This window comes from Dipodomys spectabilis, unplaced genomic scaffold, assembly GCF_019054845.1.
Source record: "Dipodomys spectabilis isolate Male_0828 unplaced genomic scaffold, ASM1905484v1 ptg000055l, whole genome shotgun sequence".
Taxonomy (NCBI): domain Eukaryota; kingdom Metazoa; phylum Chordata; class Mammalia; order Rodentia; family Heteromyidae; genus Dipodomys; species Dipodomys spectabilis.
Window position 1 is genome coordinate 224,934 of NW_024870732.1, and position 13,408 is coordinate 238,341.

Below are 13,408 nucleotides of genomic sequence, written 5' to 3' on the forward strand. Positions count from 1 at the left end.
TGGGCATCCTTGCCTTGTTCCTGTTTTTAAGGGAATTGATTGTAGTTTTTCCCTATTAAGCATAATATTTGCTTTTGATCTGCCATGTAACGCTTTTATTGTCTTATGAATGTTCCTTTTATTCCTATTTTTTCCAGAGCTTTTAACATAAATGAGTGCTGAATTTTATCAAAATCCTTTTTCAAATCAATGGAGATAATCATGTTCTTGACCTTGGATCTGTTGATGGGATGGATTACATTTATTGACTTACATATGTTAAATCATCCCTGCATCACTGGGATGAAGCCGACTTGGTCATAATGTATGATTTTTTTATATGTCTCTGGATTCTTTTGGCTGCAATTTTATTGAGGAGCTTTGCATCTGTCTTAATCAAAGAGATTGGTGTGTAGTTCTTTTTTTGTTCGGTCTTTGCCTGGTTTGGGGATGAATGTGATATTGGCTTCATAGAATGAGTTTGGAATTTCTTCCTCTGTTTATATTTCTCTGAAGAGGTTGAGGAGTATGGGTATTAGCTCCTCTTTAAAGGCCTTATAGAATTCTGTAGTAATCCATAAGGTCCTGGGCTTTTCCTGTTGGAAGATTTCTTATTACTTCTTCTATCTCATTGTAGGTTATTGACAATTGTAATTGATTTATTTCTTCTTGGTTCCGTTTGGGCCATTTGTATTTCTTTTTATTTTTTCAGGCAGGAAAAGAAGTTCATTTAGGAAAAGGCTGCCCCCACCATGCATGGTGGAGAACATAACTATAAAGGAAGGGCTGTCGACCCACCCCTGATCCAGGACTTATCTAGGCCAGGGACAGGAAGAGGTGTGGCCAGGTGCTGGAAAATTGTGGCCACACTGGATCCGGATGTGACCTCAGGGTCTGGAACCCTCCGAAGGTCAGATGGGAGGCATGTGACCAGAGGTGGCCTAGGATGTGACCTAGCAGGAGAAGGTGATTGCTTCCAGGTCTGCCAGTTACCTATGTAATAGATATTGGGTGGGAACTTAGCCAAGAGGGAGGGAGGTGTCCCTGTTCAGAACTTACATTCCAGCCATTTGATAATTATGGAAAAAGGTGAAGATTCTCTCTGGCTACTTCCTGTTTGCAAACATTGACAGTAAGGGTAAAAGGCTGATATGTGGTCCCATCTGGGAGAAGGCAGAAGGCAACAGCTGTCACTTGGGCATTGAGTCCTTAGATAAAGTCTGGAAGAGGCAGGTCTCTTGGACAAAGTCTGGAGAAGTCTCATGACTCATTGTGGGACTGAAAAAAAAAAACTAGAGAGCAAATAGATGGCAAGAGGAAGGACTTGGGGCTGAAAATGTTGGTAGAAATGTCCCTACCTTCTTCTGACACATGGAGACTAGATAGAAAAGAAGTCAATTAACAAGGGCAAGAATATGAATTCCTGTCCAGTTGAAAGGTAGACAGGTATGGACATTAGATGGGCAGTCTTCTTACTTCTATTGACCTACCAGCTCTTGTTAATTTTGATAGGGCAGGCACAAAGAGGATGATGTGATATCATCTCCTCTTACTCTTCCTCATGCTCCTTTGTTCCCCAGACTGGTTGAGTCTAGGTGCTCGTTGCTGGGATGGTTAGTCCCAGTTTGTATTCAAGGAGGCTTGAACTCAAGGCCTGAGCATTGTCCCTGACCACTTCTGCTCAAGGCTAGCACTCTACCACTTTGAATGATGGTACCACGTGTACTGTTTGCTGATTAGAGATAAGAGGCTCGAGCCATGTTTCCAGCCTGGCTCTTTGCAGGTTAGTTGGGAGATGGAGTTTGAGGGATTTTTCAGCCCAGGCTGGCTTGCACTGCAATCTTTTCCACAAAAGCTCTTTGTGATTTCCAATTAAAGCAACAAGGAGATCAAATAGAATAAGTAGAGCTTACCTGGTGCTTATCAAGAATTGACCAAATATTCTGCAATGACAAAACTCGTTAGATGTGAAAATCTTAGCACAGATATGCCCAATATGTTAGAATCACATAGTACTAGACTACACAACACAAAACAAAAAAGGCAAAACTCAAAACTTAAAATTTTTGACAACAATATTTAGACATCTTTGCTAACAAAGCACATCAGATGATTGGGCCTCAGTTACCAAGGTCTGTGAAAAGAGCAACTTGTTAGCAATGCATATTAGAATAGATGGATGGAAGAGTTACAAGCTTCGTGGAAGTGTACGGGTTGGATGGGCCCAAATCCTTAACCCACCATGTGGCCAAGGTGGTGAACTCAAGATGGCGAATTTCTGAAAAAATGCAAAGAAAGCCTGAACAAAAAATCAAGCCTAGTTTGGCTAGCCTTTTTGAGGGAACCTATAGGGGTTCCCCGGGAACCAGTCCATGTTTCACTCTTCCGGGCACAATCCAAAAAGTTGTAGAGATATAGAAAGTTGGACATGAATAGCAGAGAGCAAAGACAGCCTGATAGTAAAGAGACTTCTGACCATGTACCATTGCAGAGGCATAAATTGTCTAACTCTGAGAACAGCAAAAAATATTAGGTCATCTGGAAATCCAGGGAGCACAGGAGGCATTTCAATGGGGTTTCACGTCTCAGACATGACTCACAGGACCCCATTAAATGCATTAGAGAGTCAGTTTGGTGAGTGAAGGAGAGCTGACCAGGAAGAAGTGGTGTTCCGGCTTGTCCCAGACCCCTATAGAGAGAAATGGTTAAGCCCCTCAAACCAGGCATTCTCCACTTCAGAGATGACCATCCTTTCTGCTAAAGGTTGTAGGAGCTCTCTGGAATGGTGCCACATCTGAGCAGAGATTGAGCAACAGAGAGCCGTGGAGAGTATTTTCATTCACCAGAGTAGAGAAGTGGTGTGGACGTGGATGTGAAGGCCAGCAATGGTATTGGTGAAAAGTCTCACGTGGTGTCTCGATGCAGTTTGATTTGCAGAAAAGGGGTGTTTAGGAAATTCTAGCATTTCCAATTCAAAAACCTCATACCAGTCATGGAACGATTTGTAAGGTATATTAAATAGGTAGGTTTTATTAAGTAGCCCATGAAGAGAACACTACACACTATTCAGGCATGAAAAGAAGTTTATTTACCGAACTGCTCCCCCCACCATACATGGTAGAGAAGAATGGCTGAAAAGGAAAGGGGGGATAGCAGTTTGTATTTCTGTAGAAATTCATTCCTCTCTGCTAGGTTTTCCTTCCTTTGTGAGTAGAGTCTGGAATTATTTCTTTATGATTGTTTTGATGTCTTGGATGTTTGTTGTAATTTTTCCTGTGGTATCTGTGATATTATTGATTTGGGTCTCCTCTCTTATTTTGTTAGTTACTCTTGCCAGTGGTCCCTCAGTTTTAGTGACTTTTTAAAACAGCTTTTAAAAATTAATTTTATTTATAATTTTCATAGTCTCTATCTCTTTAATTTCAGCTCTTATTTCGGTTCACTATCTAGCAACTTTTGTTTCAATTTTTTCTTTTTTCTCTAGCAGTTTTAGTTGCATCAAAAGATCATTTACTTGTTCCATGTTTTCTTGATGTGTGCACTGAGAGCAATGAATCTGCCTCTCAGGACTGCTTTTGCTGTATCCCATTGGTTTCTTTGTGATGTATCTTCATTTTCACTGAATTGCAGGAACTTTTTAATTTCTTCTTTAATTTCTTCTGTGATCCATGTATTCTTCAACAGAGTGCTGTTTAATTTCCATGTTTCTTTTTCTACTTCATGCATTGTTATTGAGAACTAGTTAGATTCCACTATGCTCAGATAGAATCCAGAGTATTGTTGATCTTCTCGTATTTGCTTAAATTCCATGTATGAATTAAGAAATTATCTATTTTAGAAAACGTTATGGGGGTTGCAAGAGGAAGACTCTACTGGTATGATACCTTTAATCCTAGCTACTCAGGAGGCTCAGATCTGTGTATTCAGGTTCAAAGCCAGCCCAGGGAGTCTTTCTGGGGTTGCTCAGCACCACACCCTGCCTCAAGTCTAGGGTTGTTCACCACCTTTGCCACCATGGGCTGCTTATGCAAACCCGTGTGGAGAGGTGACACAACCACTACGGGTCCATAGTTGTTTGCTTCCGCTGTTGATGCCACTGCTGCTGCCACAGCTACTGCCACTGCCCCACCTGCTGCCACTGCCCCAGGATCAGCTGGACCCCTTATGCAAGCCAGGCACCCCACCACAAGTCAGATGTTAACCACTGCTGCTGTCTCAGGTTAGGCTGGGCCACTTATGCAGGCCAGTATGGAGAGGCACAAACCACCACGGGTCTGGACGTGTTCACTGCAGCTGTCCGCACCTCAGCCACCGCTGCTGCCCCAGGATGGTCTGGGCAAGTGCCAAGAGGCATTGTGCCCCAATTCTGGATGGTTTGCCACCACTGCCAGCTGCTGCTGCTGTTCCAGGTTAGGCTAGGGTATTTACACCAGCAGGACAGAGGTGCCACCCTGAGAGACTAGGGTCATTTGCCACTGTTGACAGCTGCTACTGCTGCTGACTGGGCTGGGCTACTTATATCAGCCAGGCAAAGGTGCTGTTCCAGGTAGGGTGAGGGGAGTCTTTGTTCCAGCTCTGCCTTCTGAGATTTCTGTTTGTATATTCTGGGTTGGCCTAGGTCTTGGGAGTCTCCTTGGAGACTTGGGATGCTTGTGGGTGTGTGGGCTTCAGAGGGTCTAGACCCTGGGCACTTAAGCAGCTTGGCACAAAACCCCTTCACCTAAGCTGCGCAACGTGGAACCCCATCACCAACAAAGAGTGGGGGGAGGGTCTTCCCACTTTACTGTCTCTGTAGGTTTTTCCCTTTTCTTTTTACACTTCCTTTATCTCTCTGAGTAATTGCCTTTTTTGTGGGTCACTTGGAGAAACAGAGCATTGAAATCCAAACTCTGTATTTGGTGGAGAGAGCTGTGGTGTTTCCCTGCTGTTCCATCACCTTCTTGGTCCCACCCCTTCAGGTGGAGTTTTTCTTATCCGGCCATTGGGCATTGGTTACCAAAGGATAGGTACATAAAAGAATATATTGTACAGCCTGCAGATTGTAGTTAGACATTTCTGTTAATAAAGCCTTCCTAATTTTAGGAACCCAAGGGGGTGTTCTACACTAAAGTATTTCAAGGGATTGAAACTTTTAACATAAGGCCTACATCTTGCTCAAAGGAGAGTGAAGTGGAGGAGGCTTACCTAGCCATGGCCAGTCTCTGTATTTAATTTAGTTAAAGTTTCCTTTAAGGTCATGTTCATTCTTTCTAGTGCTTGAACTCTGAGGCTTATAAATGGACTGTAACTTCCAATTTATTCCTAGGGCATTAGTTAATAATTGAGAAGTTGGGCCATGAATCAGGGCAAACTTTGGACCCCAGAGCTAAGGGTAAGCCAAATCAAGGTATTATTACATGCCTCAGCTCAGCCTGAAAAAATGTCCACTATTATTAACAGATACTAATAGCCATACTTTCGAGGCTTTACCCCTGTGGAGTCCACTTTCCCAAATTCACCATCTGAGGTTCCTCACATATGAATTCTTTGCATGTGTTCCAGAATTTCAGCATTTACCTGTTGGAAATTAACTACACACATTACAAAGTATTGTCAGGCTGAGGCCCCACCGGTTTCCAGAACAGTTTTAGGCAGTGTCCTTGGGCAATTTACCAGGTTGCAAATATCTACATGTAAACTGACAGAAAGCTTGAGCCTGTATGCATTTTTCACAAGTTCAGTGTCAACAATTGCACACTTATTACCACTGTTTTTGCTTCTTCCTTTAATATTGATGACTAGTAGCTCTAGAGAAACAACTTCTTTTAGACTGGTCTCCTAAGCTACCTGATTGGCTCAGATGTTTCTCTGTATCTTAGGGTCTCTAGTTTCTTTAACTCCTGTAAAGTACTCGGAACCTTGGAGATTTCTTCCATTTTATTCTTCTCCTTTTATCTCAAACTTGTTTTCATGATCCCACTCTCTTTCTCAATGTGCTCCTTAACCTGCAAATGATTTGGCAGGGTCACAGGAGATTTCCCTTGACTGGCCAACTGTTGCTCCTTCTCACAACACCTTTGCTTGCTCTTCAGCTCCTCCCTTAAGTTCACAAAGGTGCTATTGAGAGGTATTTTTTCCCACCTCCACCTGTTCCACAGGGACACAATGCTTCTGCATTACATTTATGGTGAAGATCTCAGCCGTCTTTTGGGGCTTTTACTCTAGTTGTTTCTCTTTCTAGTTTTCCACTTCTGTGTATTTTTGTGACAGCTCTTTCAACTGTTTGTTTAGCTCTTCTGTTTTTATTCCTAATGCTCTTTCCCTATCCATGGCATTCTCTATCAAAGCAAGTGATCCTTTAACTCTTTCTGAAGAGAAACAATCTCTTTCTTGAGCCTGATATTTTCCTGTTGTCTTTTCTTGGCCTCATCTTCTATGACACAGCACTTTCCCGTCTTCTCTGCTAACTACTCTTTCCTTCTTTCTCTGTTGCTTTGAATTTCTAGTGACACTTTTCAAAGCTTATAATTGACATGTTCTTCAACCTAATATATTCTTATATCAGGTCCAGCTCCTTTTTCTTTTTCTTTTCCTTTTTATTTTGGGTCCGGTCGTGGGGCCTGAACTCTGGCTGGACACTGTCCCTCAGCTCTTCAGGTGAAGGCTAGCACTCTGCCACTTGAGCCACAGGGCCACTTCTGGCTTTTTTCTTTTTGCTTATGTGGTGCTGAGGAATCGAACCCAGGGACTCATGCACGCAAGGCAAGCACTCTACCACTGAGCACATTCCCAGGACCCCAGCTCCTTTTTCATAGCCATAATTTCTTAATAGAATTCAGAGGTCCTTTGCATGATTCTCCAGAGCTACGAACACATTTTCCATGTGGTTAATGTGATTACTTAACCTGTCATTTAAATGTTCCAGGTGGTTAATGTGCTTACTTAAGCTTTCATTTTTCTATCATTCTCCTGCTTGGACATTCTTTTTCCTAATGTCCATTTTGCTTGCATTAATCTCACTGATCTAGTCCTAGAGGGTCCTACTGCCATTTTCTAATGAATTGTACTGTCTTTGCCAAAGGTTTCTTGATCTCTATTCTGGTGCTCCTACCAAAACTCAAACTCCCTTTAGACTCGTTTTTTTTTTTTTCAGGGTGTCTCTGTTATCCAACATCAACTGGGCAACCACTTTATCTCAAAACCTTCTAACTTTTCAAGCTTTCTTCTAATATCTGTGGCTGACTGCGTAACAAAGGCCATATTTAGGGCTCTTTGATTCTCCAGGACTTAAAGATCTATAGCCTATAGGTCCTACAGCCTTCTGGGAGAAGTTCAGATAAAGCATTAGGGTATTTACTGGGGAACAGTACCATCTCACTCACCTTAGATTGAAGACGTGGCTTTCTAGGCACTGCGGCACCCCTGCTAGCTGAACCTGGAAATAAATGGTAAGCACCTCCATACCTCAACTGCTGTTAGTCTCAGCTTGGGTAAGTCTGAGGAAAGACTTGTTCCAAATAGTCTGGTTCAATTGTGGGGCTACTGTCTGGTCCAAGGACCACCGTCAATCACCGACAGTATTCACTCCTTTTTCTACCAGGTGAAAAGCACCTGTAAAATTTGCTGACAGTCATCCCAGATGTGCTTGTGTGTGAAAATTACTGTCTCTAATGAGGTAATGAGTCCCTGTTTGTTTGTTTTTTTCTGAAAAGGATGGATTTTTCTGTTTCCAGTTATACAGGTCACTACTTGTAAAGGGAACATATATTAGAAAGGGGTCCTGCCCACCATCTCCATGTTCCTCTCTCAAGGGTAATAAGGGTAACATACCACATTGTACCACGTCAGTCTGGTACAAGTAACCACTTTTGGTATGGGAGGACTTATTAGAGTTGCTGATGCAAAGAATAGGAAAGAGAGTACATCAGTGCATCTTCCTCTGAGGGATTCTGTTAACCTGGGGGAGAATATTTTTTGGATATGACAACCTAAGGCCTTGTTCTCCCATCCTGAGAAAAGGAGTAAACAGGTGCATACAGGACACAGAGAGAACTATCAGCATACATACAAAGACCAAGAGCCACAGACACTTAACCCACATGTCCCATACCTCTCAATGTTGACCTCTACAGGAGGTCCCAGATGACAGAGAGAACGTCCCAGATTGCCTCTTGAGGCGGCCACAGATGACCTCTGGAGGATGTCACATATGTCCTCCCTAGGAGGCCCTAGATGACCTCTCATGGAGGTTCCAAATGGATTCCCAAGGAAGTGTCAGATGATCTCCAAAGGAGTTTCCAGATGTCTTTTCAATGAGGCTGAGATTACCTCTCAAGAAGCTCCAAGATGGCCACTCAAGAAGGCCACATATGAACTCCAGAGGACGTTACAGATAACCCTCTTGAGAAAGCAACAGATGACCTCCAGAGAAGGTCCTATATAGCTTCTCAAGGATGTCCCAGATGATGTCCAAAGACGGTCATAGATTTCTCATCATGGTAGCCTGAGATGACCTCCCAAAGAAGCTCCAGATGACCTTAGGAGGTGGTCCTAGATTGCCTCTTAAGAAAGCCCCAATGACTACTTTTGAAGAGGTCTCAGGTGGCCTCCTGAGGAAGCCCCAGATGACCTCTGGAAAAAGTCCAAGATGGCCCCTGGAGAAGGCCCCAGCTGACCTCCAGTGTAGGTCTCAGGTGGCTTCTCAAGAAAGTTGCAGATGTACTCTTGATGAGGTTACAGATGGCTTCCCATGGAAGCCCTACATTATCTCTCAAGTAGGTTCCAGATGGCGTCCCAAGGAAGCCACAAATAGCTTCCAGAGGGGTCCAGAACAAGCTGGCAAGCCTGCCAAGATGCACCTCTAGAGGTACATAAATGACTTTTGTCCATGTTGGACCTCCAGAGACAAACACTCGAGGTAGACTCTCAACCCTGAAGGCTGACACTCTCATCTATGGGGATTTTTTCCTGGGGCCAAGGCCTGATGCAATCCAAATGGATTATCTCGATGGAGTCTTCAAAAATAATGATCTCTATAGTTCAAGAAAATCCATTGAGACACGTTTTCTATAATAAATGTTCTCCCAACCACCAACCCCCAAAATTATGATATCCAAAGTTCCCAACATCAAAGGGAAAGCCTCTTTTCCTTTTCTCTTTATCTCTCCTTCGCTACAGACCTATACGTCTTTTGAGGTCTTTTCCTTTTTCCCTTCTTCCAGTTCCTTCTTCTCTTTAGGACTCTCCACTCTCCACAGACTTGAACTGCTTTGCAAGGCTCATCAGTTGCCATCCTTCACCTTCTGCCCTCCCTCAACTTCCTCTCCACCCAGGTTTTCCCCTTATGCTATCACACCACTTCTTTCCTTCCAGGACTTTTCCCTTTATCTCTCACCTTCTATTGCTCTGAACAAGCAGCCTATATAAGTCTGTACCCCTTCTCCACTCCAACTGCCTGTTTTCAACTATCACATCCCAAAATGCCCACAGCCCAATCATTTCTTTACAGCTCAACACGTGGTGATTAATGCACCAGTCCCTCCCACAGTATGCCTCACCTTCTCTGGTGGCATTCTTTGTCCTCTCCAGCTGGCCAGGAGATGGGCCCATACTGATTATCAGACCCTGAAGATAATCGGGCCCTAATGATTATTACAGTATCCTCCTTGTGAACTAGTAGCAATTGAAATTGGAAATTTGATTGTGGTATTACAAACTCGTTGTGACATCACAACCCCATTTGAAATCATCACCGCCATGACATCACAAAGCCATTGTGACAACATTGTCATTGTTACATCATGATTCGATTGTGACATCTCAAATCTATTATGACCTCTTAGCTCCTTTGAAAATCACATACCCTTTTCAACATCACAGTCCCTTTGTGTATCCATATCCTTGTTGTTATGTAATGACAATTGAGATCAGACATGCCATTATAACATCAAAAAGTGTTTGTGACATCCTCAACAGTGTGACATCACATTTTCATTATGAGAGCATCAGCTCATTTTGACATCACCAAACTCAATGACAGAATCGCATTTTGACAATTCTCGTTGTGACATCTTAGACACATTGTGAATGCCTATTCTGTGATTTCATTGTATTTCAAATGTGGCATGAGAGTTGATACCAGAAACGCAATTTTGTGCCTACAAACCACTTTGACATCATAATCACTTTGTGACATCATAGTTCCATTGTGATATCACTAACACAATGTGACATCACAAAGCTCTCCTCTCCTCATAACTTTTGTGACATGCTGACATTGTGATATCTTAGACCTTTTTGCCCTCATAATTTGTTTTCAACCTCAAATTTCATGTATGACTTGAGATAACAGAAATCAACTGTGACATCATGACCACTGTGACATCACACTGACAGATGTCATGATCATCGTGTCACATTGTGACATCACAAAATGTTTTGATATCACCATTAATTGGTGATGCAATACGGTAAGGGGTCTATGATGTCACAATTGGTTAGTGATATCCAAATGGCATAATAGATCTCATTTGTCATGAAATCACAGAGAATATGAGTTTACAACAGACTGTGGTATCTCCAAAGTCATGTGTTTTCCCAAATGTTATGAAGTCCTAGGAGGATTGTGATGTCACAGCGTGACACAATGTTTATGATGTCTGTCAGTGTGATGTCACAATGGTCATGATGTCACAGTGGATTTCTGATATCATATATCATAACTGCAATATTATAAGGTTGAAAACAGATTACGAGCTCATAAAGGGCCTAAGACATCACAATTGCTGCACATCAAAGACTTATGAGGACAGGGCAGGTTTGCTATATCACAGTGTGTTAGTGATATCACCATAGCACTGTGATGTCACAAAGTGATTGTGATGCCATATATTTATGAGATCACAATATATTTCTGACATCAACCCACATGCCACATTTGAAATAGAATGAAATAAGAGAATAGGCATTTACAATGTGTCTATGACATCACAATGACAATAAATGCCATAATGCTATGAGGTCATTGTAAATTGGTGATGTTGCAAGGAGGTAATTGTGTAATAATGAATATGTGTTGTCCCACTGGTGATGGGATCACAAAGGGTTTGTGATGTTACGATGGCATATTTGAATTCAATTGTCATGTATTCACAATGAGGATATGGGTACACAAAGGGACTATGATGTCACATATGAAATGTGTGTTTTCAAAGGTACTTAGGGGTCATTATAGCTTTATGATACACAGATGTGATGAGGTCACAATGGGATTTTGATGTCATAATGATTTTTTAATATCTCAAACACAAGTCCATTTTCATTTGTTACTATTTCACAATGTGCATACAAATTCACAGAATGAGCTGGAAGTACTAATGGACATGAATTATTAAAAATATTAGGAAGTCATTTTAGGTTTGTGAATGAACAATGGGACAGTGATATCACCATGACAATGTCAACTCATTACATCATGTCAAAATATTGTTTTAGTGTCACAATTAGTTGATGATTCCACATTGGCTGTGAGGTCACAAAATATTGGTGATGTGTTGTGCATGTCACAATGACATGATGATTCTCAATTGTCCTAACTTACAATGAGTATATGAGTTCCCAAAGGGACTGTGGTTTTTCCAAAAGTATGTGTTGTCACACATATATTGAAATCCTAAAAGGTTTGTGATGTCAGAATTTGACACAATGGATATGACATCTGGCAGTATGATGCCACCATGGTCATGATGTCACTGGGAATTTGTGATATCAAATGTCATATGTTAAATCTAATGAGGTCAACAACAGATTATGAGGACAATAAGGCCTAAGGTATCAGAATTGCAGCATGTCACAAATGAGAGGATAGGTTAGTAATATCACAATGGCAACATGATATACAAAGGAATTGTGATGTCACAATGATTATGAGTTCCTGATTTGTTTATGATATTAACCTACATGCTACATTTGAAATAGAATCAAATCACAGAAAAGGCATTCATAATGTGTCTATGATGTCACCATGACAATGTAAAGTTATAAATCTATCATATAATTTTAGTTTTGTGATTTCACCATGAGTAGATGGTATAAAATGATAATGTGATGTCACAATTATGATGATCTCACAAACTGTTTTGGATGTCAAAATGTCATGTCTGATTCTCAATTGTCAATATTTTACAGTGGGGCTTTGGGTACACAAAGGGACTCTGATATCATAAAGCTATGTATTTTTCAAATGTTATAAGAGGTTATAATAGATTTGAAATGTCACAATGTGATCTTGGTATCAAAAACAACAATGTGAAGTCACAATGGGTTTGTGATTTCACGGTGGTGATGAGGTCACAATGGGTTTGTTATGTCACGAGTTTGCAATATCACAATTATTTGTCCAATTTCAATTGCTACTAGTGTCCATGAGGACACTGTAATAACCAGCAGTGCCCTATAATACACGAGAACAGATAGTCATCATGGCATCCTAGTCTGGACCAATTGAAAGGGGAGGTTGCATGACACTGGAGGGGGCAGGACATTCTGCTGAAGGAGATAGGATGTCAAGCCCCACATGGTGAGCTGCCAAGAATTGATTTGAGCATAATTGAATACTGGAAGGCAAGAAATTATTGCAGTTGGGGAAGGGTACAGCCTATATATAAGCTGCATTTTCAGAACAAGAGAATGGGAGAGAAAAAGGTTACAGGCCTCGATGGAAAGAAGTGATGGGACTGTTGGAGGGCAAAGACCAGGGAGGAGAGGAAATTGAGAGAGAGCAGGAGGTGAAGGACAGCAACTGGCCACCTGGACAAGGCAGGGCAGGCCTGTCAAGAGCAGAGAAGCCTGAAGAGAAGAATTGAATGGTGGAAGGAAAAAATGAAAAGACCTGAAAGTTAGGACAGATCTGTAGAAAGGAGAATGAAGCGAAAGGAAAAAGCCTTGTCCTTTGAAGTGTGGAGCTTTGGAGATCATTATTTTGGTGGTTGGTTGTTTGCAGACCAGTTGACAAATGGCTGAACTGCTCTTTAGAGGTCTGAGGGTTCATGGTTGAGACTGAATTTACCTCTCCGCATCCAGCCCGGCCAAGGTAGTCACTTGTTACAAAATTTATGAGGACAAGTCAGCTTTGTGATGTTACATTGCATTAATGATATCACAATGTCAATATGAAGTCACAAAGGGAATGTAATATCAAAATGATGGTGTGGTCATAATGGGTTTCTGAAATCAACCTATATGCCACATTTTTGATAGAATGAAATCACAGAATAGGCAATTGCATTGTCTCTAGGACCTCACAATGAAAATGTGATGTCATAATGCCATGATGTCATTGTCATTTTGGGATGTAACAATGGGCTGATGGTATTATAACAACAATGTGATCTCACTCTGGAGATGATGTCACAACACGTTTGTAATGGTACACTGGCATGTCTAATGTCAG